Here is a 23,877-nt window from a genome sequence, read left to right on the forward strand (position 1 = left end):
AACCGGCATCGGCATTGGCCACGTTCGAGCTACCGCCCACCACTGCATTGATGTCCCCTGTACCATCGATATCAGCATTAGAACCAGGACACTCAGTAGAAGGATGGTCCTCATCATGAGATTGTTGTAGCGCCTCCTGTTGTTGGTTGATTGATGTCGGGACTCTTCTTGTCAGGCGTTCTGGAACCCACACCGGCTCCGTCCGGTCCTGTGGGAAAACACAGACAGAACCTCGTGCCCATGCCAGCACGGGATCAGGCCCATACCATTGTCCAGAAAGTACATCTTTCCACTTAACGTGCCCAAAGTTCGGGGCAGAGGGCGAACAGTGCCTAGTCGCAGCAGAGCGCCCTTGGATGTCCAAATTCAAGAAATTAATAGTAAATAGAGCCAGGGAGAGGCGCTCTTTCGGGGTGTGGCCTAAGCCAATTCCCCCTTTTTGTTTTATTAACATCTCTTTTAGAGTCTTATGAGCACGCTCTACAATACCCTGACCTTGTGGATTGTAAGGTAAACCATGGACAAGCTGGATACCCATCTGGCTGCAAAAGGAAGAAAATTGTCGTCCAGTATACGCTGGACCATTGTCCGTTTTAATGGTCTGTGGTAAGCCCCATGCTGCCCAGGCTTCCAAGCAATGCGTGATAACATTTCCAGCCTTTTCACCAGACAAAGCAGAAGCATGGATAATGCCAGAACAAGTATCCACAGACACATGGACATATTTAAGCTTGCCAAAGTCAGGGATATGAGTGACATCCATTTGCCATATAGTTAAAGGCCGCAAACCACGAGGATTTACGCCCACAGAAGGAGGATGATGTAAAATGATACAATTAGGACAATCCAATACAATCTGTCGAGCATCAGCACGGGAGATAGTAAAGCGCTTTTGAAGTGCTCGTGCATTAACATGAAATTTACTGTGAAAGTTTCTAGCTTGGTCTAAGGAGGAAACGAGGAACATCCAAGAAGGACGAGTAGCAAGGTCAGCTTGGGCATTGCCAGCAGAAAGAGCACCCGGTAAACCTGTGTGAGCTCGAATATGCAAAGGGTAAAAACAGGCGGAGCGATTCCAAATCAGTGTTTGAAGATGGAGAAAAAGGGAAGACATTACTCCTGATGTGTGTATGGGACCCACTGCTTCCAACACCTTTAAAGCTTGAACTACATAAATAGAATCTGAGATTAAGTTAAAAGGAAACGGACATTGTTCAAATACTTTTATGACAATTTGTAACTCCACCCATTGTGGATTGCCAGGAGCAAACTGATGTTGGATAGGAGGTTGATCATTTACCACATAGGCTCCAATACCAGTTTTGGATCCATCTGTAAAGATATTTGCAGCTCCTGGGATAGGCGTAGAAGAAGTGATTTTAGGAAAAATGATAGGATGTTCCTTAACAAATGTTATAAGAGGATGTGAAGGATAGTGATTATCTATCTCTCCTGGAAAAGAGCATCGCAATATAGCCCAATTATCCAGGTTAGCACACAAAACTTGAATTTGTTGACACGTATAAGGGACAATCACAGACGTCGGAGGAAAACCAAAAAATTGTATACTTTGTTGTATCCCTAACATAGCTAAGGAAGCAACTGCATCAGGATAATACTCAAGGGATTTTCCAGGGGATATACGTGGATGTATCCACAATAAAGGACCATCTTGCCACAAAACTCCAGTGGGTTGCCGTACAGTGGCGAGCACACATAATTGAAGAGGCTTATCCTCTTGAAGCCTGCAAAGGCTAGCATGTTGTATAGCCTCCTCCACTTTCAGCAGCGCTGACCTTGCTTCCTCAGTAAGATGCCGAGGGGAAGAAAGGTCTGAATCACCTTTAAGAATTTCATACAAGGGTTTTAATTCAGCATTGGGAATATGTAAATAACCCCTAATCCAATTTATGTCACCCAATAATTTTTGGAAATCATTTAAGGTACGTAAATTATCAGTCCTGAGAGTCACCTTTTGGGGTGTAATAGTTTTACAAGAGATACTAGCACCAAGATAATCAATAGAACCTCCTGTTTGTACTTTATCAGGTGAAATAAGCAAGCCCTTTGATTGTAATAAATGTACCAAATCAGTGTAAGCTGCTTCCAACATATATTTGGTTTTGGCTGCCAGCAATATATCATCCATATAATGTATACACTTTAACAATGGATACTTTTGTCTGAGTGGAACAATGGTCGCTCCTACAAACATTTGACACATTGTAGGACTATTGGCCATGCCTTGAGGCAAAACCACCCATTCAAACCTTTGATCAGGTTCCTCATGATTACATGAAGGCAGAGTAAAAGCAAAACGTTCGGAGTCCTGAGGATGCAATGGAATGGAAAAGAAACAATCTTTAATGTCTATACATATCACTGGCCAATTTTTTGGAATTGTTGAAAGCAAAGGCAAACCTCTCTGAATGGGTCCCATGAGCTGCATTTGAGCATTAATGGCCCGTAGATCATGTAACAACCGCCATTTTCCAGACTTCTTTTTAATAATAAATATGGGTGTATTCCATGGAGAAGTGGAGGGCTTTATATGTCCCAACTTTAATTGTTCTTGTACTAAAGCATAAGCTGCAGTCAATTTTTCAGAGGGGAGCGGCCACTGAGGAACCCACACCGGCTCCCCTGTTTTCCAGGTAATGGGCACCTGATCCTCAGCGGCCCCTAAGAAAAACCCAGCCCATGTCTATCAAGTTTTTGTTGAGGTTCTAAAGGATGTCTACGCCCCTGCAAATTTTTTCCTAATCCAAAACCTGGTCTATATCCCATGTCCTGCATTATCTTTTGGGCAACTGGTGAATATTCATTACTAAGTTGAAACCCCATGTCCTTCATAAGATCACGTCCCCATAGAGAGATTGGGAGATCGAGCACATATGGTTGAAAAGTGCCAGAACGTCCTTCAGAATCTTTCCATGATAAATGCCTGCAGCTGACTTGTGGAGCTTGAGCGTATCCCAAACCTCTTAGTGATTGATCTGAGAGCTGCACCGGCCACCCCTTTGACCAGTCCTTTAAAGCAATTATGCTACGATCTGCCCCAGTATCTAGTAATCCTAAAATTGATTTGCTTTCTATAGTTAACTTTAAAGTAGGACGGTTCTTCATATCTAAGGACAAGTAAACGCAATTCCCTCCGGTGGTTCCAATCTCATCACTTGTCCTCAAAAAGGAATCAGCAGGAAAGCGGGTATGTAAACTGGGTAGAATTAGCAATTGGGCAATCCGGTCTCCTGGGGAAATGGACACAATGCCTTTTGGGGCCTCCACCATAACCTTCACTGTTCCTACCGTGTCCGGATTAATAATCCCAGGGAAAACATGAAGGCCTTGTAGGATAGAGGAAGCACGCCCAATTAACAAGCCCACAGTGCCAGGTGGTAAAGGTCCTTTAAACTCAGTTTCCACCAACTGGACTCCCATTTTGGGAGTTAATACGAGTCTGGTGGTGGAGCAGAGGTCCAGTCCCGCGGCACCTGCAGTGGCTCTCCGCGATTCTTGGGATGACGCAGGGACGGCCATGACTCGTTCTCCATTGTCCCATTTTCCATTGCCCCATATATTTGTGGGCCCTGGGGTCGGGGGCCCCCCCGGCCGTTTTTTGACATGTTTCTATCTTTTAAAGGTTGACCATGTATATCTCTGACGGACCTACACTCATTAGCCCAATGCTTTCCCTTTTTACATCTGGGGCATAAGCCCGGTTGACGGCTAACAGAGGTGGGCTCAATTTTGGATGTTCCCTTCTTGTTAGGACATTCTCGTTTAAAATGTCCTCCTTGACCGCACCCAAAACACTTTCCGGCAACAGGGCTGGATTTATGTGATAATTGAAGGACAGCAGCAGCAAGGCCTGCATTAGTTAACGGCCCACCTATTTCTCTACAGACTTTCATCCAGGCCTCTATGCCTTTGTTTTTATAAGGAGTAATAGCTGCTTTACATTCTTTAGTACATTGTTCAAAGACAAGTTGTTTAATCAAGGGCATTGCTCTATCAGGGTCACCAAAGATTTTTCCTGCGGCGTCCACCATCCTGGCAACAAAGTCTGAGAAAGGTTCTGTGGGGCCTTGTATAATTTTTGTCAAATTGCCAGACACTTCTCCTCTATTTGGGAGTGATTTCCATGCACGGATACAAATGTTATTAATCTGTTCATATACCTCAGGGGGGTATCCTGTTTGTTGATTAGCAAACCTGCCTTGTCCCAAAAGCATATCCTTATCCCAGGCAGGGCGTCCCGCTGCATGATTTTGGGCAGCTTGCTCTACTGCACCCTCTAGCATAAATGCTCTCCAATCCAAGTATTTCCCTGGGGAAACACAAGCGCGGACTAGACTAGCCCAATCTGAAGGAGTCATGCAAAATCTAGTAAGTCCCTCCACCTGAGTAAGGGTGAAAGCGGCATCTATGCCATAAGTGCGGACAGATTCTGCCAAGGTTTTAATTATCTTAAAGTCTAAAGGCTCATGATATCTTCCCCTGTTATTGTCCTGAAATACAGGGTATGCAAGTCCCATATCTGTATTAACTGTCCTCCAAACTTGCGCATGAAAAGATCTCCCGGAACCTTGGCTCCCCCCCACATACGGGGGTGGGGCAACCGGCACCATATCTTCTTCTAGATATTCTACCTCCTCCTCCTCAGAGTTTTGTTGACCGATATTAGCTCCCTTCCCCTTCTTACAGTAGGCCTTTTTCTTCTTTTTCATTTTTATCTTACGTAGTTGTTGTAACAATATATCAAGGTCCTCAGAACTCTCTGAGTCGCTTGTGTTCTCAGGCGTTTTTAATTCGGTCAAGTCTGGGTAGAGCCTTCTCCTATTTTTATTTTCAGGCTCTTTTGCCTTCTCACTACTCTTACTCTTAATACTCTCTGCCACTTCACTATGTGATCCTTCAGATTTTTCCTCATGTAGTTGCTCAAGAACAGCTTGACCCTCACTCACAGCTTCTTGGCATTTACTATCTGCTATACATCCTCTAACTAACTTCCAAAGTGGTATAACACCACCCTCTAAGGTGCCTTGCTCACGAGCGAAATCTAGATCTTTCCCTAATTTGTCCCAGCTAGGAATCGTAAGACTCCCTGAAAAGGCAAACCAAGGAGCTGCTATATCAGCTTCTCTCAAAAACATCTGCAAAGTGCTCTGCTTTACCTTAAGTCCTTTTGAACGTAGCAACCCATCTAGGGCCAACAAAATTGGGCTTGAAGAGGTAGCGCCCATAATGTCTCCAAAGATATAATGAAAGTGAAAGTACAAAAATCCCCGCTCTCTCCTTTTCTACGGAGGAGCATTCCGTTCTATGAAATCCCCGCTCTCTCCTTTTCTACAGATGAGCGTCCCGCTACTTACTTGCGGATTCCCACTTACCTGGGAACTTACTGGTGCACCACCCTGACTGCTGAAAGTTCTGGGTCCTGGGTTCGAGGAATATGTTCCCCGTGTGGGCCACCAACTGTCGCGACCCCTCGCCGGCAAGGGAAAATACACACGACACAGGATTCTTCTTTCAGCAGTTTATTCAGGCCTTGAGTCATGTATCATCTTCTAGCGCCCGCGCCCGCCACACCCAAGCACAGCTTAATAAAGCCCCCCGCATCCCAATCCTAAGCTGCCACGTGGATCTCTCTCATAGGGTGGTAAGGGATTGCGTGCCAACTCTCCGTAAAAGGAGTTGTTTATCACAGGCCACAGTGGAAGCCGGCGCCATCTTCTAATGGCTGCCACGGTCTATAAGAATGGCTTACCACAAGGTGGTGTCTCCCTCCTGGAGTGGTGAGTCCCCGCTACCCTGCCTGAGGTGGCATATGAGCTCCCCTGACAATCAGGTATGAGGGGTTTCCTGCCTAGTGGAGTGAATCCCCGCTATCCTGGCTGTGGTGGTACATGATCTCCCCTTTCAATAGCCAGATGGGAGGGTCTCATGACTAGAGGGGAGAGCCCTCTCCACCCTGGCAGTATACAAGCTCTTCTAAAACACAGGTGAGAGGGGTCTCCCTACTGGAGGTGCAAGTCACTTCTACCCTGGCTTCAGAGCAATACAAGCTCCCCTCCCAACCCAGGTGTGACGGGTCTATTTTTGGAGGGTTGAGACCCCTCTACTTTGGCTGGTGCCTTATAAGAATTCCCAGCACAACCAGGTGGGAGGGGTTGCATGCTTGCAGGGGTGAATCCCCTCTACCCTGGCTGTGGCAGTATAGGAGCTGTTCCCCCTATACCCAGATAGGAGGGGTCTCCCGCCTGAAGGGTTGAGTCCTCTGTATCCTGGCTGTGGCGGGACACGAGCTCTCCTACAACACCCAGGTGAAAGTGTTCTCCTACCTGGTGGGGCCAATCCCTGCTACCTGGCTGCAGTTGTATAGGAGCCCTGCCACACACACACCCAGGTGGGAGGGGTCTCCCACCTCTAGGGGTGAGCCCCTATACCTGGCTAAGGTGAAATACAAGCTCACCATGACAAAAATGTGGGAGGGGTCTCTTGCCTGGAGGAGCAAGTCCCCTCTACCCTGGCTATAGAGGTATAAGAGCTCCCCCTGATACCCTGGTGGGAGGGGTCTCCACCTGAAGGGGCCAGTCTCCTCTACCCTGGCTGTAGTGGTAATTGAGCTCCCTCAAAACCCAGGTGAGAGGGGTCTCCTGCTTGGAGGAGCGAGTCCCCTCTACCAATGCTGCAGCAGAATACATGCTGCCCCAGAAACCAATATGGAATGGGTCCCCAGCCTAGATGGGAAAGTCCCTTCTAACCTGGTTAAGATGGTACACATGCTCCCTGCGACACCCAGGTGGGAGGGGTCTTCTGCATGGAGGTTGAATCCCCACTACCCTGGCTGCAGCGGTATACGAGCCTCCCCACCAACACCTAGGTTGGAGGGGTCTCCTGCCTCGAGGGGAGAGTCCCCTCTACACTAGCTGTGGGGGCATAGGAACCACCTCAGAAACCCAGGTGGGAGGGGTCTCCCACCCGATGAGGCGAGTCCCCTATACCATGGTTGCTGCCCTATATGAGCCCCTCCTGACACCTGGTGGGAGAGGTCTCCCGCCTGGTGAGGCAAGTACCCTCTACCCAAGTTTTGGTAGTATTAGAGCTCCACCCCATAACCAGGTGAAAAGTGTCTGCTGCCTGGAGGGGCGAATCTCCTCTACCCTGGCTAAGGTTGTATATATGTATATATCCAGGTGGGAAGGTGTCCTGCCTGGATGGGCTAGTTTCCACTACCCTGGCTGCAGCGGTATAGGTGCTCCCCCCACACCCAGGTTAGAGGGGTCTCTTGACTGGAGGACCGAGTCCACTCTATCCTGGCCACAGCAGTATTGGAACTTCCCCTGACAACCAGGTGGGTGGAGTCTCCTACCTGGAAGGAAGACTCCCCTCTACTTTGGCTGGTGCCTTATAAGGGCTCCCTAGACACCCAGGTGAGAGGAGTCTTCCACCTGCAGGGGCGAACCCCTCTACCATGGCTGTGGCAATATATGAGCTCCCCCAGATACCCTGGTGGGAGGGGTCTCCCGCCTATAGGAGCCAGTTTCCTCTACCCTGGCTGCAGCGTTATTCAAGCTCCCCCTGTCAAGCAGGTGGGAGGGGTCTCCTGACTTGTGGGGCGAGTCCCTGTACCATGGCTACAGCAGTATATGAGCCTCCTCCAAACACACCCGTGTGTGAGGGGTCTCCTGCCTGGAGGAAAGAGTTGCCTCTACCATGCATGCTGGGGTATACCAGCTCCCATGACACCCAGGTGGGAGGGGTCCCCTCCTGGAGGGGCGAGTCCACTCTACCTTGGCTGTGGTGGTATATGAGCTCCACCCGACACCCATGTGGGAGGGGTCTTCAGCCTGGAGAGATGAGTCTGCTCTACCCTAGCTGCAGCAATACACACCCTCCCCCACACACCCATGTGGGAGGGGTCTCTCACTTAGAGTGATTAGTCCCCTGCACCCTGGCCATGGTGGTGTATGAGTTCCCCCAGATACCCAGGTGGGAGGGTCTCCCACATTGGGGGGAAAGTCCCCCCTATTCTGGCTGAGGCGGTATAGGTGCTTCTCGACACTCACATTAGAGGGGTCTCTTGACTGGAGGAGAGAGTACCCTCTCCCATGGCTGCAGCAGTACATGAGCTCCACCAACAACCAAGTGGCGGGGCTCCAGCCTGGGGTTAGGAGTCCCCTCTACACTGGCTGCGGTGGTATACAAGCTCCCCCAGACATCCAGGTAAGAGGGTTCTCCCGCATGGAGGGGCAAGTCCCTTCTACCCTGGCTAAGGTGGTATAAAAGCTCCCTTGGAAACCCAGGTTGGAGTGGTCTCCTGCATGTAATGGCGAGCCCCTCTATTTTGGCTGGAGCCCTATCAAAGCTCCCTGGACACCCAGGTGGGATGGGTTCCCGCCTACAGGTGTGAAACCTCTTTCATGACTGTGGTGGTAAATGAGAACCCACACACACACCCTGGTTGGAGGGGTCTCCCAATTGGAGAGGCGAGTCAACTTTAACCTGGCTGTGGAGGTATAGGAGCTCCTCCAACACCCAGGTGGAAGGGGTATCTCCCCTAAAGGGATGAGTCTCAGCTACCCTGGCTGTTGAGTTATATGTGCCTCCCCACCACCGACACCCAGGTGGGAGGGGTCTCCCACCTAGAGTGGTGAGTCCATTCTACCCTGGATGTTGCAGTATAGGAGCTCCCCTGACACCCAGGTAAGAGGGCTGTCTCCCCTGGAGTAGCCAGTCCCTGCTAACCAGCTGTGGGGGTATAAGTGTCCCACCCCCCAACACCCAGGTGGTAGGGTTCTCCCGCCTGGAGGGGCTAGTACCTTCTATCCTGGCTGCGACAGTATACAAGTTCCCACTGATTCCCAGGTGGGATGGGTCTTCCACCAGGAGGGGGGAGCTGCCTCTTCTATGGCTGCTTGTGTATAGGTGCTAGTATGATTCCCGGGTGGGAGGCCCCCACCCCAGGGGAAAATCCCCTTTACCATGGCTGCAGAGGTATAAGAGCTCCAAGAGTTCAACCCAACACCCATGTGAAAGGGGTCTTCTGCCTGGAGGGGCAAGTACACTCTACCCTGGCTGCAGCAGTATAAAAGCTTCCCCTGACACCTAGGTAGGAGGGGTCTCCCGCCTTCAGTGGTGAGTCCCCTCTACCCTGGCTGTGGCTGTGTATGAGCTCCTCCAGACACCCAGGTGGGAGAGGTCTTCTGCATGGAAGGGCGAGTCCCCTCTATTCCTGCTGAGGCGGTATAGGACCTCCCTCCTACACCCAGGATAGAGGGGTCTCTTGACCGGAGGGACGAGTACACTCTACCCTGGCTGTGGCAGTATTCAAGCTGCCTCCCACACCCAGGTGGGAGGGTTCTCCCACCTGGAGGGGCGAGTCCCCTCTCTCCTGGATGTGGCAGGATACAAGCTCTCCTGATACCCAGGTGAGAGCGGTCACCAACCTGGAGCAACAAGTCCCCTCTACCCTGGCTGCAGCAGTATAAAAGTTCTCTGAGACACCCAGGTGGGAGGGGTCTCTTGCATGGAGGAGAAAGTCTCCTCTACCTTGGCTAAGGCTGTATACAAGCTAGCCCAACCCCAAAGCACAGGTGGGAAGAGTCTTTCATCTGCATGTGCAAGTACCCTCTACCCTGGCTTCCCAGTATAGGAGCTTCCCCCACACCCAGGTAAAAGGGTTCTCTTTACTGGAGGGGCGAGTCCCCTCTACCCTGGCTGCAGCAGTACTGGAGCTTACCCTGACACCCAAGTGGGAGGGGTCTCTAGCCTGAAAGGGCTAATCCCCTCTACTTTGGCTGGTGCCCTCTATGGGCTCACTGGACACCCAATTCAGAGGGGTCTTCCACCTGCAGGGGCAAAGCCCTCTACCCTGGCTATCACAGTATAGGAGCTCCCTCACACACCATGGTGGGAGAGGTCTCCCGCCTATAGGGGCGAGTTTGCTCTAACCTGGCTGTGGCGGTATTCGAGCTCCCCTTGTCAACCAGGTGGGAAGGGTTTCCTGACTAGAGGGGCAAGTCCCCTCTACCCTGGCTACGAAGGCACAGGAGCTCCCCCAATACCCAGGTGGGAGGGGTCTCTCCCCTGGAGGGGCAAGTCTCTTCTACCCTGGCTGCAGCAGTATGGGAGCCCCGCAAACACATGGAGGTGGGAGGGGTCTCCCGCTTGGAGAGGCAAGTTGCCTCTATCATGGCTGCTGGGGTATATGAGCTCCCATGACTCCCAGGTGGGAGGGGTCCCCCTCCTGTAGGGGCAAGTTCCTTCTACTATGGCTTCGGGTGTATATGAACTCCACATGACACCCATGTGAAAGCGGTCTCCTGCTTTCTGTGGTGAGTCCCTTATACCCTGGAAGTAGCAGTGTATGAGGTCCCCCAGACACCCAGGAGGGGAAGAGTCTTTCCTCTGGCGGGTAGAGTCCCTGCTACCCAGGCTGCGTTATATAAAATACTCCTCTGACAAATAGGTTGGAGTGGTCTCCCGCCTAGACTGGGGAGTCTTCTCTACTTTGGCTGATGGGGTATAAGAGCTCCCCCTGACACCCAGGCGGGTGTCTCGATGGGAGGGGCAAGCCCCTTCTACATTGGCTGCAACTGTTTAGGAGCTTCACCTCCATACCCAGGTGGGAGAGCATGCTGCCTAAAGGGGCTATTCTTCTCTATCCTGGCTTTGGCAATATAAGAACTCCCCCAACACACAGGTGGGAGGGGTCTCCTGCCTGGAAGGGTGAGTCCCCTGTACCCTGGCTTCAGCAATATAGGAGATCCCCAGGACACCCAGATGGAAGGGGCCTCCCACCTGGATGGGAGAGCCCCTTCTTTGGCTTTGTCAGTAAAAGAACTCCCCCAGACACCCAGGTGGGAAGGGTTTCCTGCCTGAAGGGGCAAGTCTGTTCTACTTTGGCTGCATTGCTGTATATGCTCCCACTGGACAGCCAGGGGGGCGGGGTTTCCCGACTGGAAGGGTGAGTCCCCTCTACCCTGGCTATGGCAGTATATGAACTCCCCAGGACACCCACGTGGGAGGGGTCTCCCGCCTAGAGGGGAAAGTGCCCTCTACCCTGGGTGCAGTGGTATATGAGCTCCCTCTGACAAACAGGTGGGAGGAGTCTCCCACCTGGACAGGCGAGTCCCCTCTATGGTGGCTGCAGCTGTATAGGAGCTCCCCAGGACACCCATGTGAGAAGAGTCTCCCATATGTAGGGGCAAGTCCCTGCTAACCTGGCTGTGGTGGTATACAACTCCCCATGACACCCAGGTGGGAGGGGTCTCCTGCCTGGCAGGGGAGTTCCCTCTACATTGGCTGGTACCCTACAAGAGCTCCCAGGACACCTATGGGGAAGGTGTCTACTGCATACAATAGCAAAGCCCTCCACCCTAGCTCTGGTATTACAGGAGATTCCCCCAACACCCTGGTAGGAGAGGTCTCTCACCTGTAGGGAGATTCCCCTTTACCCTGGCGGCAAAGGTATAGGAGCTCACCTGAACCCAGGTGGGAGGGGTTTCTTCCCTGTATGGGTAAATCCCTGCTACCCTGGATAGAGTGGTATAGGAACCCCCACCTCAGTACACCCAGGTGAGTGGGGTCTCCCGCCTGAATGGGTGACACCTCTACCATGGCTACTGGGTTATATGATCTCCCTTGGCATGCAGGTGGGAGGTATTCCATCCTGGAGGGTCGTGTCCCCTCTACCATGGCTCAAGCTCTATATAAGCTCCAAAGTCACCCACGTGGAACAGGTCTTCCCACTGGAGGTGCGAGTCTAGTCTACCCTGGCAGCAGCAGTATAGGAGCTACCCCTGACACCCAGGTGGGAGGGATCTCCAGCATGGAGGAGCAAGTACCCTCTATTCTGGCTGAGGTGGTATAGGAGTTCCTCCTGAAACCCAAGTTAGAGTGGTCTCTTGACTGGAAGTACAAGTCCCCTATTCCTGGTCTGCTGTAGTATTCTAGTTCCTCCAGACACACAGGTGGGAGGGGTATCCTGCCTGGAGGAGTAAGTCACCTCTCCCTGGCTGCAGCCATATAGGAGCACCCCCAACACCGAGGTGTGAAGGGTCCTCCTCCTGGAGCATGAATCCCCTCTGCACTGGCTGAGGGAGTTACCCGCTACCTGAAAAACACAGATGGGAGAGGTCTCCTGCCTGGAGGGGTGAATCCCCTCTATTCTGGCTGCTGTGATATAAAAGCTCCGCCCCATAACCAGATGGGAGGGGACTCCCACCTGAATGGGCGAGTCCCTTCTACCATGGCTAATGCAATATACGAGTTACCCCCGTAATCAGGTAGAAGGTTTCTGTCATCTGGAGGTGCAAATCACTTCTACCCTGGCTGCTGGGGTATATGAGCTCCACCTGACACGCAACTGAGAGGGGTGTTCCGCCTGGAGGGGCAAGTCCCCTTTACTCTGGCTAAGGCAGTATAGGAGTTTCCCCATTCCCAAATGGAAGATGTCTCTCAACTTCTGTGCAGGTCGCCTCTAACCTGGCTTCTGGGGTATATGAGATCCTTCTGACACCCAGGTGGGAGGGGTATCCTGCCTGGATGGGCGAGTCCTCTCTACTTTAGCTCTTGCCAAAAAAGGGCTTCCAGTACACCCAGGTGAGAAGGGCTTCTGCTTGGAGGGTTGTGGCAGTATAGGAGATCTCCCCCTACACCCAGGTGGGAGGAGTCTCCCTTCTGTAGGGGTGATTCCCCTCTACCCAGAGTGCTGCAATATTCAAGCTCCCCTGGACACCCAGGTGGGAGGGGGTCTTCTAAATTAAGGGACGAGTCCCCTCTACCCTGGCTGCAGATGTATAGGAGCTCACCCAGACACCCACGTGGGAAGGGTCTCCCATTGGAAGGGCAAGTTTGATCTACACTTGCTGCAGTGGTAGAGGAACTCCCTGTGACACGCAGATGGGAGGGGTCTCCTGCCTAGACATGGGAGTTCCCTCTACCCTTGCTGCTTTGGTATAGGAAATCAGCTGACATCCCATTGGGAGGAGTCTCCTGCCAGGAGGCTAGGGTCTTCTCTATCTTACTGCAGGAGTATAGGAGCTCCCCTGACACTCAGGTAGGAAGGGTAACCAGCCTGGAGGGAGGAGTCCACTCTTCCCTGGATGCTGCTGTATACAAGCCTCCCATGATACCCAGATGAGAGGGTTCTTCCACCTTAAGGGGGAAGTACCCTCTACATGGCTGCTGTGGTATGAGCTCCCCCTTATATCCAGGTGGGAGAGGTCTCCTGCCTGGAGGGGCGAGTACCCAATACCCTGGCTGCAGGGATATATGAGCTCCAACCCCACACCCAGGTAGGAGGGATCTTCCCCATGGAGGGACAAGTCTGCTGTACCCTAACTGCAGAAATATACGAGCTGCTCTTCCACACACCGAATTGGGAGGGTCTAATACCTGTAGGGACGAATCCCCTCAACCCTGGCTTCAGGGGTACAAGAGCCCCCTCCTTTCCTCAGGAGGGAGAGGTCTCCTTCCTGGATGGGGGAGTCACTGCTATCCCAGCTGCAACTGTATATGAGCCCCACCCCCTCGCCAGGCATCTTTGTGGGAAGGGTCTTCAGCTTGAAAAGGAGAGTCCCCTCTACCCTGGCTAAGGTGGGATAGGAGTTACCCCCATTCCCAGGTGGGAGGTGTCTCTCACATGGATGTTCCAGTTGCCTCTACCATGGCTGCTGGGGTATAGGTCCTGAAAGGCCAAGGTTCGTCGTCGGAGATTAAAATGCACACAGATAGCAGTGACAAAGATGAAGCACTTTACTGCAAGCTGGTGCTAGTTTATATAGAAAGTGAGAGTCAGTTATCTGTAAATCAGGAAGCTCCCGGGGCCAATCATCATAAAGGTTAGGTCATCACCTATGGTGCACGCAAGTCCACCATGCATAAGATTCATGGGGGGCACGAATTGTCCACGAGCGTGGAAGATGGGAGGACCAATTAGAAAATTTTCAAAACAACTTGTTATCCGCCCACTGGCAAATGCCCAGCACCATATTGCATTAGGGGATCCTTATCTGAAAGGCCCGGGGAGTTCTAGTCTCCCACTGGCAATTTGCCAACCGCCATGTTTGAAAGGTCCGGGGAGTTCTCAGGAAGACTCCCAACATTCCTCCTATTTTGTTATTATATGGAAAGGGATATCGATTCACTATGGCTACTTCCTGCTGAGTGGGGGCGTAGCCAGGGAAGGGGTCTGAAGGAGGGAAGTTAGAAGTCCCCATAGAGAGCTGCAAAGATTGGTATAAGGTCAGATGTGACATCACAAAATGTTCCCTGTAGCCAAAGGTCCATTATGATTTCAGTCCAGTCGGTATAAGTCTCTATGGCAGGTACAAGCCAGGCATCATCAGATATTGCTCTCAAGAAGGTATCCTAGAAACCTTTGAAGGGTTTTTCAGTATTATGAGGGATGTTCTCTGGAGAAGGTGGTTGATTCATCTGTGGACAGAAGCTGATATATTCTAATTAGAAGCTGGTTAAAAGTTTTGTTAGAGATTTTACCTACATGAATTTGAATAAACTTTATAATACATGTTAAAATAGACACATTAAAAAGATTACACATATTGGTCCAAGGATAAACTATACCCATGCCAGAAGGGGAGTGGACATTAAGGAAGAGAAAAGGTTTTGACTTGTTGGGGTCCTTAAAGTGGCTTGCCGCAGTCTGGCTGGGCACAAATCACGAGCCACTGAAGCAGGAACAAACTTTATTTCTGAACTCCACCAGCACACTCCATACACGCTCCCGGGAACTCTCCCAAATGCCACGCGGCTCCTCCAGGAACCAACAACAGGAAATCCCCCTTCTGTAAATACCTCCTCCTGCACTTCCCCAACCAATGGAAACTCTCTGGGACTCCCCACAAGAACTCCAAAGTAGCAGGCTGAGGCGGACAGTAAAGGTCTAATTTACAACCAAATCAAACCAGCATCATCTTAATGGCTTGCCTCTCAACCAATACTATGGGCAAAATGCCAGGGGCCATTGCGACTCGGCTGTGGCTCTCAGCATCTCCCCCCTTCTGTTTAATTAAACAACAAGCAATGTGGCTTAGGGACTGTGCCTGTTAGGTTGTCCAATACACATATGGTCCTTACCTGTCATCAGATGAGCAGACTTCAAGATGTCAGCCTCCTGTCTTAGGTTGGTACCACTGCAATTGGATCTTACCCATCACTGACTACCAGTCCAGCATACAGCCACACTTGTTGTTAGGCCTATGCACCAGTGGGGGGGTGAAGTTCTTTGCCTCACCTCTGTTGGCCCCCAAATTTTAGACCATCACTAGCAGAAGGGAGGAGGATACTGAAATGCCAGGACACAAATCCAATTGATGGCTCCTATAGAAAAATTGTACCACCAGTGACACCATCAGCAAAGATACGCCAGCACCACCACAATTCGCTGCACCAACAGATAGTTCACAATGCATACAAGTGATACATAATCCAGGCAAGTTCTGCAAGCAGTTCAAAACAGAGGAATTTATCAATATGTCCATTTCCTGCCAAAGTAAATCGACTCCTTGATTAAGCATTACTTGTTGAGTTATTATTCATTGATGCATCAGTTTATACAATTTACTGTGATAGCTATCAAAGAAGCTGTGGTTTGGTTTTATCTTTGTCTTCACTGGCACTAGGATGAAGATAGAAATTCTGGCAATGATGGCTAAAAATTATGTAACATTTAAACAGGTTCTAAGAAAACTAATTTCTGAACAATTTACATTATCCTGAACAGAATTATTAAATATAATGAAAAGGAAAGGTGAAAGTAAACAAACAGATCTGTTAAATTCCTTATTTGTTCACATATTAAAGCAATCCTCAACAGCTGTTTACCCAATTTAAATTAAACCATTTAAATCACGTGAATAAAAAAATTCAGATGCATTTTTTCATTAGCACTCCTCATATATGATATATGGACATACGCACATACAGACATAGAACACAAAACACAAGTGTGCACACATTTAATTGCCCTGAATATGCATCATGAAATCTGAATGACCAATAGGGGCAGCCCCTGGAGGTTTCCGGCCACTGTTTGCAGTAGTCCTTTTTTTGGTCATATAAAAAACATAAGTAAGGGCGGCTGGCTTGCTTAATGAGCTCAGAGCAAGAGGAAGAGAGTACAATATAGATGGTTGAGGAGCACCCTGTTAGGGGATAATCAGAAGTGGAAGCCAAGCGGGTGGTCCAGGTGTTTTTTGTTTTTGTGTGTATGTTTCTCTCACCTTGAATCTCCAGACAGGGTGTGACCATGGGCTTGATGAGAAGGATAGGGTCTGGATTTTAAGGGGGTGTTGTATTGGTCCTCTGGCAGATCTGGCATGTGCATGTAACCTGTTGCAGAAAGGTCCAATCGTCGGAGGAAAGAGGAATAAAAGATTGAAGGAAAGTCGATAAACTCTAGGGGGCCAGAATGGAACAGTGATGTGGGAGGGGACTTCCACCTGGAGGGGCGATTCCACTCTACCATGGCTGCAGTGGTATACCAGCTCCACTTGACACCCAGGTGGGAGGGGTCTCCCATCTAGAGGGATGACTCCCCTCTACCCTGGCTGATGGGTTGTACCAGCTCTCCCAGGCAACCAGGTGGGAGGGGTTTCCTGCTTGGCAGAGTGAGCCCCCTCTATTCTGGCTATTGTGTTATACAAGATCCCCCCCTCAACCAGATGGGTATGTTCTCCCACCTGAAGGGCGAATCCTCTCTATCCTGGCTGCAGTGATATACTAGCTTTTCCTGACACCTTGGTTGGATGGGTCTCTCGCCCGTAAGGGGGAGTACCCTCTATCCTGGCTGCAGTGATATAGGAGCTGCCCCCTACACCCAGGTGGGAGGGGTCTCAGCCAGGAGGGGCAAGTCTTCTCTACCCTGGCTAAGCACTATACAAGCACCCCCCTACACACAGGTGAGACTGGTATTCCGCATGGACAGGCTAGTCCACTCTACCCTGGCTAAGGTGGTATACAAGCTCCCCATGAAACCCAGGTAGGAGGAGTATCCTGCCTGGAGATGCAAGTCCCCAGTAACCTGGCTGCAGTGGTATATAAGCTCCACCTCCCACACCCATATGGGAGGAGTCTCCCACGTGGAGATGCTAGTCTTCTCTACTTTGGCTGCAGGTGTATTACAGCCCCCTCTGAAAACCACATGGGAGGGGTCTCTTGCCAGGAGGGGCAAGTCCCCTGTACCATTGCTGTGGTTGTATATGAGCTCCCTCCCAAACCCAGGTGGAAGGGGTCTCACTCCTGTAGGGGCAAGTCTCTTCTACCCTGGCTGCAGTGGCATAAGAGCTCCTCCCTGAAACCCAGGTAAGAGGTGTCCCCACATGGAGACAAGAGTCCCCTCTATCCTGGCTGTGGCGGTTTATTATATCTCCCCACACACCCAGGTGGGAGCAGTCTTCTACCAGGAAGAGCAAGTGTCCTCTACCTTGTCTGTAGAGCTATAGGAGGTCCTTCTGACATACAGGTGGGAATGGTCTCTGCCAGACCAAGCACCCAGGGAGACCAAGGGGCCCAGGCATGGGCCAGGGCATTGTTTCCCATAAGATGCCCTAGATCAGATGAGAATCTACAGCCAGGGTCCTGGAAAAGGAGGGCAGGAAAAGAAAGGGGGCCAGAAGGAGGGTGACAGGAGGGCACACATGGATGGCGGAATTGGTACACTTAGGGGCGAGACACAGGACCAAACCAGGCACCCAGTCAAAGGATCGACATGATCAGTGGTGATGGGATACACATGAGCAGGAGATCTGCGAGAGCCATAAGAAGATGCAAGGGGATGGGAAGAAGGGGTTGTGTGAGGACCAGGAGAAGGCAAGGGGCACCTATGGGAGCCTGCTAGCAGCCCCAAGAAAATGACCCCCAGGTCAGACCCAACACAAAGAGACTCTTTGCTATGCCAAGGTCCATGAGGAACATGGTCATGGGCTCAGGGGAATGCCCAGGACCAGGGACCTAAGCATAAAGGGTCAGGGTGATAGAGGGCTGGGTTGTGGTATGGGCATCATGAAAGGCCAAAAGGAAGGGAGGGGATCACTCAGGGATAGCTTGGAGCAAGTCAATGTTAAATTCCAGGCCTCAAGTTTCAGGCAGTGAGGGGGACTCAGGCAAGTGGCAGGGTTGTGTTTCCCATAGGGAGCATTCAGGGCACAAAGGCAAGCCAATTCTGTTCCTATGCCCCAAGTGAGTAGATCCTCAGAGAGGGACCTGGACCAAAGAAGGGGCCAAAGAGGGTACTGTGAGGGGATACCTGCTGTGCAGAAGTAGGGGGATGGGTTGGGCTGCAGGACTTATTCCAGAAGCACAGGATAGGGATAAGCAAGGGGAGAAGAGGGTCTGGAGAGTGCCAAGATACCTCAGCATGAGGGGATCAGAGGTGAGGAATAGTGGGGGGCAGGCAACAGGGACTTGAAACCAGGGGACACGGAAAGGGTCCTCAAGAAGAGTAGCCAGGGTCTCATGCAAGGAGCTGGACCAGTAATGGAGAGCCAAGTGCTAGCACCTGGGGCTGGGTGAATGAAAAGAAACATTGAGGGGAAGCAGCAGAAGGGGAGATAGTGGATTGGGTGGCACAGGAGGAGAACAGCTCAAAGCCCAGATTCACTGCAGGCTGTCAGGAGTCTGGAGCAGGGCCCCAATGAGAAAGGACAAAGGGACCAGGCAGAGGGCAGGCTACATTTTCCAAAGGGAGCCCCCAGCAGCAAGAGAGCAAATCAAGACACCAGGCCCAAGTGAGCATCCTGAGAAGGGAATCAGGAAAGCGGGTGTGGCAGAGACCGAAAGGACAGGAGGGGCTAAGCAGGGGGGAAAGTCTGAAAGGCCTCAGGATAGGTGTGGGTGAGGTGGGGGCCAGGACCCCAGCAAGAAGCCCAGGCAAGGTACCTAGAAGAGGGCCTAGGCAACGGGAGAGCAGGAAACAACACGCAGGGAAGGCAGGGCTGCACTAGCATACTGTAGTACAGGAATGCCAAGAAGAGCAGGGAAGCAGCTGCAGTGATGGGCTCTCAGACAATGCCCAGAAAAGCAGTGAGCAAGAAGGGCCACCAGAGGCTCAAATGAAGAGCCAGTCCAGTGAACAGAGATCCAAGGGCAGGGCTTGGCAGGTGACTCATGACAGTGGATAAGATTTGGGAAGGAAAGCAGGCAATCCGGCAGGGTGCAGTCAGGCTCCAGGCCCAGGGCCACCTCCACATTTCAGAATTCCTGGTGCTGGACCAAGGACCCAGGGAGAGCAATGATTTGAAGCAGGAGCCAGGGCATTGTTTTCCATAAGGCGTCCTGGATGAGATGAGAATCTATGGCCAGAGTCCTGTCAAAGGAGGTAAACAAAAGGAATGAAGCCAGAAGGAGTGAAACCGGAGGGCACAAAAGGGGGTCAGGGTGGGTGCGCATAGACGCAAGACCCAGGACCCAAGCCAGGTGCCCAAGCAAGGGACCCGCCTGATCAATGGTAATTGGGGACCCAAGGAGCAGGAGACCTAGGAGCACCAAAAAATGGCGCAAGCTGAATGGGAGGAAGGGGCTGTGTGAGGTCCAGCTGAAGCCTAGGGGCATGTTGGGGAGTCAACTGGTGGGCCCAAGCAAGAGGCCACCAGGTCAGACCCAATACGATGAGACTACTTGATATGCCATGGGCCATGAGGAACACGGTCAGGGTCTCAGGCAAATGCACAGGCCCAAGGAACAGAGCATAAAGGGTCCATGTTAGGAAGGACTGGGTTGCAGTAGGGACAACATGCATGGCCAGAGGTAAGGGAGGGGATTGCTCAGGGCTGGGTTGGAGCAAGTCCATATTAACTGCCTGGCCTTAGTGAGGCGGACACAGGCGAGTGGCAGGGCTGTGTTCCACAGAGGGAGCATTCAGGGCTCAGGGGCAAGCCAATTCCGCTCCTCTGCCCTAGGTGAGTAGAACCTCAGAGAGGGTCCTGGACCAAAGGAGGGGCCAAAGTGTTTACTGTGAGGGCATAACTGGTGTGCAGAAGTGTGGGGGTGGGTTGGCCTGCAGGAGCCATTCCAGCAGCAGAGGGTAGGGAAAAGTTAGGGGAGCAGAGGGTCCAGGCAGTGCCAGGAAACCACAGCAATGGAGGGAACAGAAGGGTTACAGAGGAGGGGCCAGGCAAGAGGGGCCTGAAACCAGGTAATAGGGAAAGGGTCCTCAAGAAGGACACAGTAAGAGAAGGACTCAATGCTAAGGTCCACTGAGTGTGTCTGGAGCAGAGCCTGGGCTGAGGAATGTCAAAGGGCCCAGGGAAGTGGCCGGGCTATGTTTTCCCAAAGTTCTGTTTCCCCAGGATGCTCACCCAGGGCCAAGAAGCCAGGTCAAGTCTGCTGGCCAAGTTGAGCATCCTGGGAAGGGGATCAGGAAAATGGGTGTGGCAGAGACACAGGGACAGGAGGCCTGAAGCAGGGCAGAGCCCCAATTGTAACAGGATGGTCGTGGCCAGGACCCCAGCAAGGAGCCAGGCACAGGACCTAGAAGAGGGCCCAGAAGAGGAAAGAGTAGGGGACACGGAGCCAGGAAGGCAGGGCTTCACTAGGTACTGAATTACAGGAATACCAAGGGGAGTAGGGAAGCAGTCCCTGTGAGGTTTTCTCAGACCATGCCAAGAAAATCAGTGAGCATGAAGGGACACTAGATGCTTGGGGAGGAACCAGGCCAGGGAATGGAGAGCCAAGGGCCAGGGCTTGGGCAAGGGGCTCAGGACAGTGGACAAGATTTGGGAAGGAAGGCAGGGGTCCAGAAGGGTGCAGTCAGGGCCCAGGCCCAGGGCCACCTTCAGGTTTCAGATTTCCTGCTGCCAGACCAAACACTCAGTGAGAGCAAGGGGCCCACGCATGGGCCAGGTCATTGTTTCGCATAAGGCGCCCTGGATCAGATGAAAATATATGGCCAGTATCCTTGCAAAGGAGGCCAGGAAAAGGAAGGGGGCCAGAAGGAGGGCAGCAGGAGGGCACATTAGGAGGCTAGGGTGGGTGCGTATAGGGGTGAGAACCAGGACCAAGCCAGGCATAGAGGAAAGGGACACACCTGATCAATGGTGATTGGGAACCCAAGGGGAAGGAGACCTAAGAGGGCCAGAAAAAGGCCCAAGGGAAGAGGAGGAAGGGGCTGCATGAAGTCCAGAAGAAGCCAAGTGGCACCTTTTGAAGCCAACTTGCAGACCCAAGCAAGTGGAACCCCGGTCAGACCCAACATGAAGATAGTCCTTGCTATGCCAAGGCCCATGAAGATTGTGGTCAGGGGCTCCAGCAAACACAGGCCCAGGGAATAGAGCACAAAGGGTCAGGGATAAAAAGGGCCAGGTTGCATTAGGGGCAGCATGGAAGGTCAGAGGGAAGGGAGAGGATCGCTCAGAGCTGGTTTGTAGCAACTCCATGTTAACTGCCAGGCCTCAAGTTTCAGGCAGTGTTGGGGACTCAGACAAGTGGCATGGCAATGTTTCCTATAGGGAGCATTCAGGGCACAGAGGCGAGCCAATTCCACTCATCTGCCCTAAGTGATAGATCCTTGGAGAGCGTCCTGGACAAAAGTGGGGCCAAAGAGGGTACATTGATTGGATACCTGGTGTGCAGAAGTGGGGGTAGTGTGTTCTGCAGGACCCATTCCAGCAGCACAGGGTAGGGAGAAGCAAGGGGAGTAGAGTTTCCGGAGAGTGCCAGGATATAATAGCATGTGGGAATCAGAGGGGAGGCAATGGAGGGGGTAGGCAACAGGGGCCTAAAACCAAAGGACAGGGAAGAGGTCCTCAAGAATAGTAGCCAGAGTCTCAAGCAAGTAGCTGGGCCCAGTAATGGAGAGTCAAGTGCTAGCACATGGGTCTGGGTGAATGGAAAGAAACATGAAGGGGGAGAAGCACCAGGGGAGAAATTTGGTTGGGTGGCATGGGGGGTCAACATTTCAAGTCCCGGGCAACTGCAGGCTTTCAGAGTTTGGGAGAAGGGCCCCAGTTGAGAGAGGCCAAAGGGCCCAGGCAAGGAGCAGGGCTACATTTTCCAAAGGGATCCCCTAAGGCCAAGAGGCCAAATCAAGCCACTTGGCCCATGTGAGCATCCTGTGAATGGGATCAGGAAAGTGTGCATGTCAGAGACACAAAGGACAGTAGGGCTGAAGCAGGGCACCACCTCAAGAGCTGCAGGATGGGAGTGGGTGTGGTGGGCATCAGAATTCCAGCAAGGAGCCCAGGCAAGGGAAAAAGAAGAGGGTCCAGGCCAGGGGAGAGCAGGGAACAACATGCAGGAAAGGCAGGGCTGCACTAGGGTACTGCAATACAGGAATGCCAAGGGGAGTAGGGAAGCAGCCCCAGCGAGGGGCCCTCAGACAATGCCCAGAAAAGCAGTGAACAAAAAGGACCACCAGAGGCTCAAGCAAGCAGCCAAGACAGTGAACGGAGTGCCAAGTGCCATGATTTGGGCAGGGGGCTCAGGAGAGTGGAAAAGTTTTGGAAACGAAGGCAGAGGATCTAGAAGGGTGCAGTCAGGCCCCAGGCCTAGGTCCACCTCCAATTTTCAGGGTTACTAGTGCTGGATCAAGCACCCAGGGAGAGCAATGGGTCCAGACAAGGGCCAGAGCCTTGTTTCCCACAAGGCGCCCTGGATGAGATGAGAATCTATGCCCAGGGTCCTGGCAAAGGAGGCCAAGAAAAGGAAGGGCACCAGAACGAGTGTGATGAGAGGGCACAGAAGGAGGTCGGGATGCTTGCGCATAGCAGCCAGACCCAGGACACAAGCCAGGTGCCAAGGAAAGTGACCCACCTGATCAATGGTGATTGGGGACCCAAGGAGCAGTAGACCTGTGAGCGCCAGAAAAAGGTGCAAGGGGAAGAGGAGTAAGGGGCTTCATGAGGACCAGGAGAAGAAAAGGGACACCTAGCAGAGCCAGCTGGAGGGCCAAAGGAAGGGGCCCCCAGGTCAGACCCAACACGAAGAGACTCCTTGCTATGCCAAGGACCATGAGGTATGCAGTCAGGGGCTCAGGCAAACACACAGGCCCAAGGACAGGAGCACAAAGGGTCAGGGTTAATGAGGGCTGGGTTGTGGTAGGTGAAGCATGGAAGGCAGCAGGGAAATGATGGGTTTGCTCATGGCTGGATTGGAGCAAGTCCATATTAACTGCCAGGCCTCAAGTTTCAGGCACTGAGGGGGACTCAGGAGAATGGCAGGGCTGTGTTTCCCATAGGGAGCATTCAGGGCACAGAGGTGAGGAAATTATGCTCCTCTGTCCAATGTGAGTAGATCCTTAGAGAGGGTCCTGGACCAAAGGTGGGGCCAAAAGGATACTGTGAGGGGATACCTGATATGCACAAGTTGCAGAGTGGGTTGGGCTGCAGGACCCATTCCAGAAGTTCAGGGTAGGGAGAAGCAGGGGGAGCCTAAGGTGCAGAGATTGCAAGGATACCACAGCATGAGGGGATCAGAGGGGAGGCATAGGAGGAAGCAGGCAACAAAAACCTGAAACCAGGGTATAGGGAAATGGTCCTCAAGAAGGGTAGCCAGGGTCTCAAGCAAGGAACCAGGCCCAGTAATGGAGAGCCAAGTGCTAGTACCTGGGCCTGAATAAATGAAAAGGAACATGGAGGGGGAGCTGTAGGAGGGGAGAAAGTGGAGTGAGTGGCAAAGGAAGAGAAGGATTCAAAGCCCATATTCACTGCAGGGTGTCAGGGGTTGGGAGCAGGGCCCCTGATGAGAGAGGCCAAAGGGCCCACACAAGCAGAAGGTCTATGTTTTTCCAAAGGGATCCCCCAGGGCCAGCAGGCCAGGTCAAGTCATCTGGCCCAGGTGAGCATCCTTGGAAGGGGATGAGGAAAGTGTGTGTGACAGAGGCATAAAGACAGGAGGGCTGAAGCAGAGCAC

At 52.0% G+C, this 23,877-nt stretch overlaps 1 long non-coding RNA gene across 2 annotated transcripts; it reads left to right on the forward strand.

Moving 5' to 3' along the window:
- Positions 1-3,407: 3,407 nt before the first annotated feature.
- Positions 3,408-23,844, forward strand: LOC125614725. Of its 2 annotated transcripts, none has more exons than XR_007345288.1 (3): positions 3,408-3,545; positions 17,818-17,822; positions 18,789-18,801. It is a non-coding gene; the product is annotated as an uncharacterized LOC125614725 (long non-coding RNA). The 2 variants fall into 2 exon arrangements; XR_007345287.1 differs by lacking the exon at positions 18,789-18,801 and adding an exon at positions 23,833-23,844 and having other exon boundaries at positions 3,413-3,545.
- The last annotated feature ends 33 nt before the right edge of the window (positions 23,845-23,877 follow it).

The sequence above is a fragment of the Marmota marmota genome, unplaced genomic scaffold (assembly GCF_001458135.2).
Source record: "Marmota marmota marmota unplaced genomic scaffold, marMar, whole genome shotgun sequence".
Taxonomy (NCBI): Eukaryota; Metazoa; Chordata; class Mammalia; order Rodentia; family Sciuridae; genus Marmota; species Marmota marmota.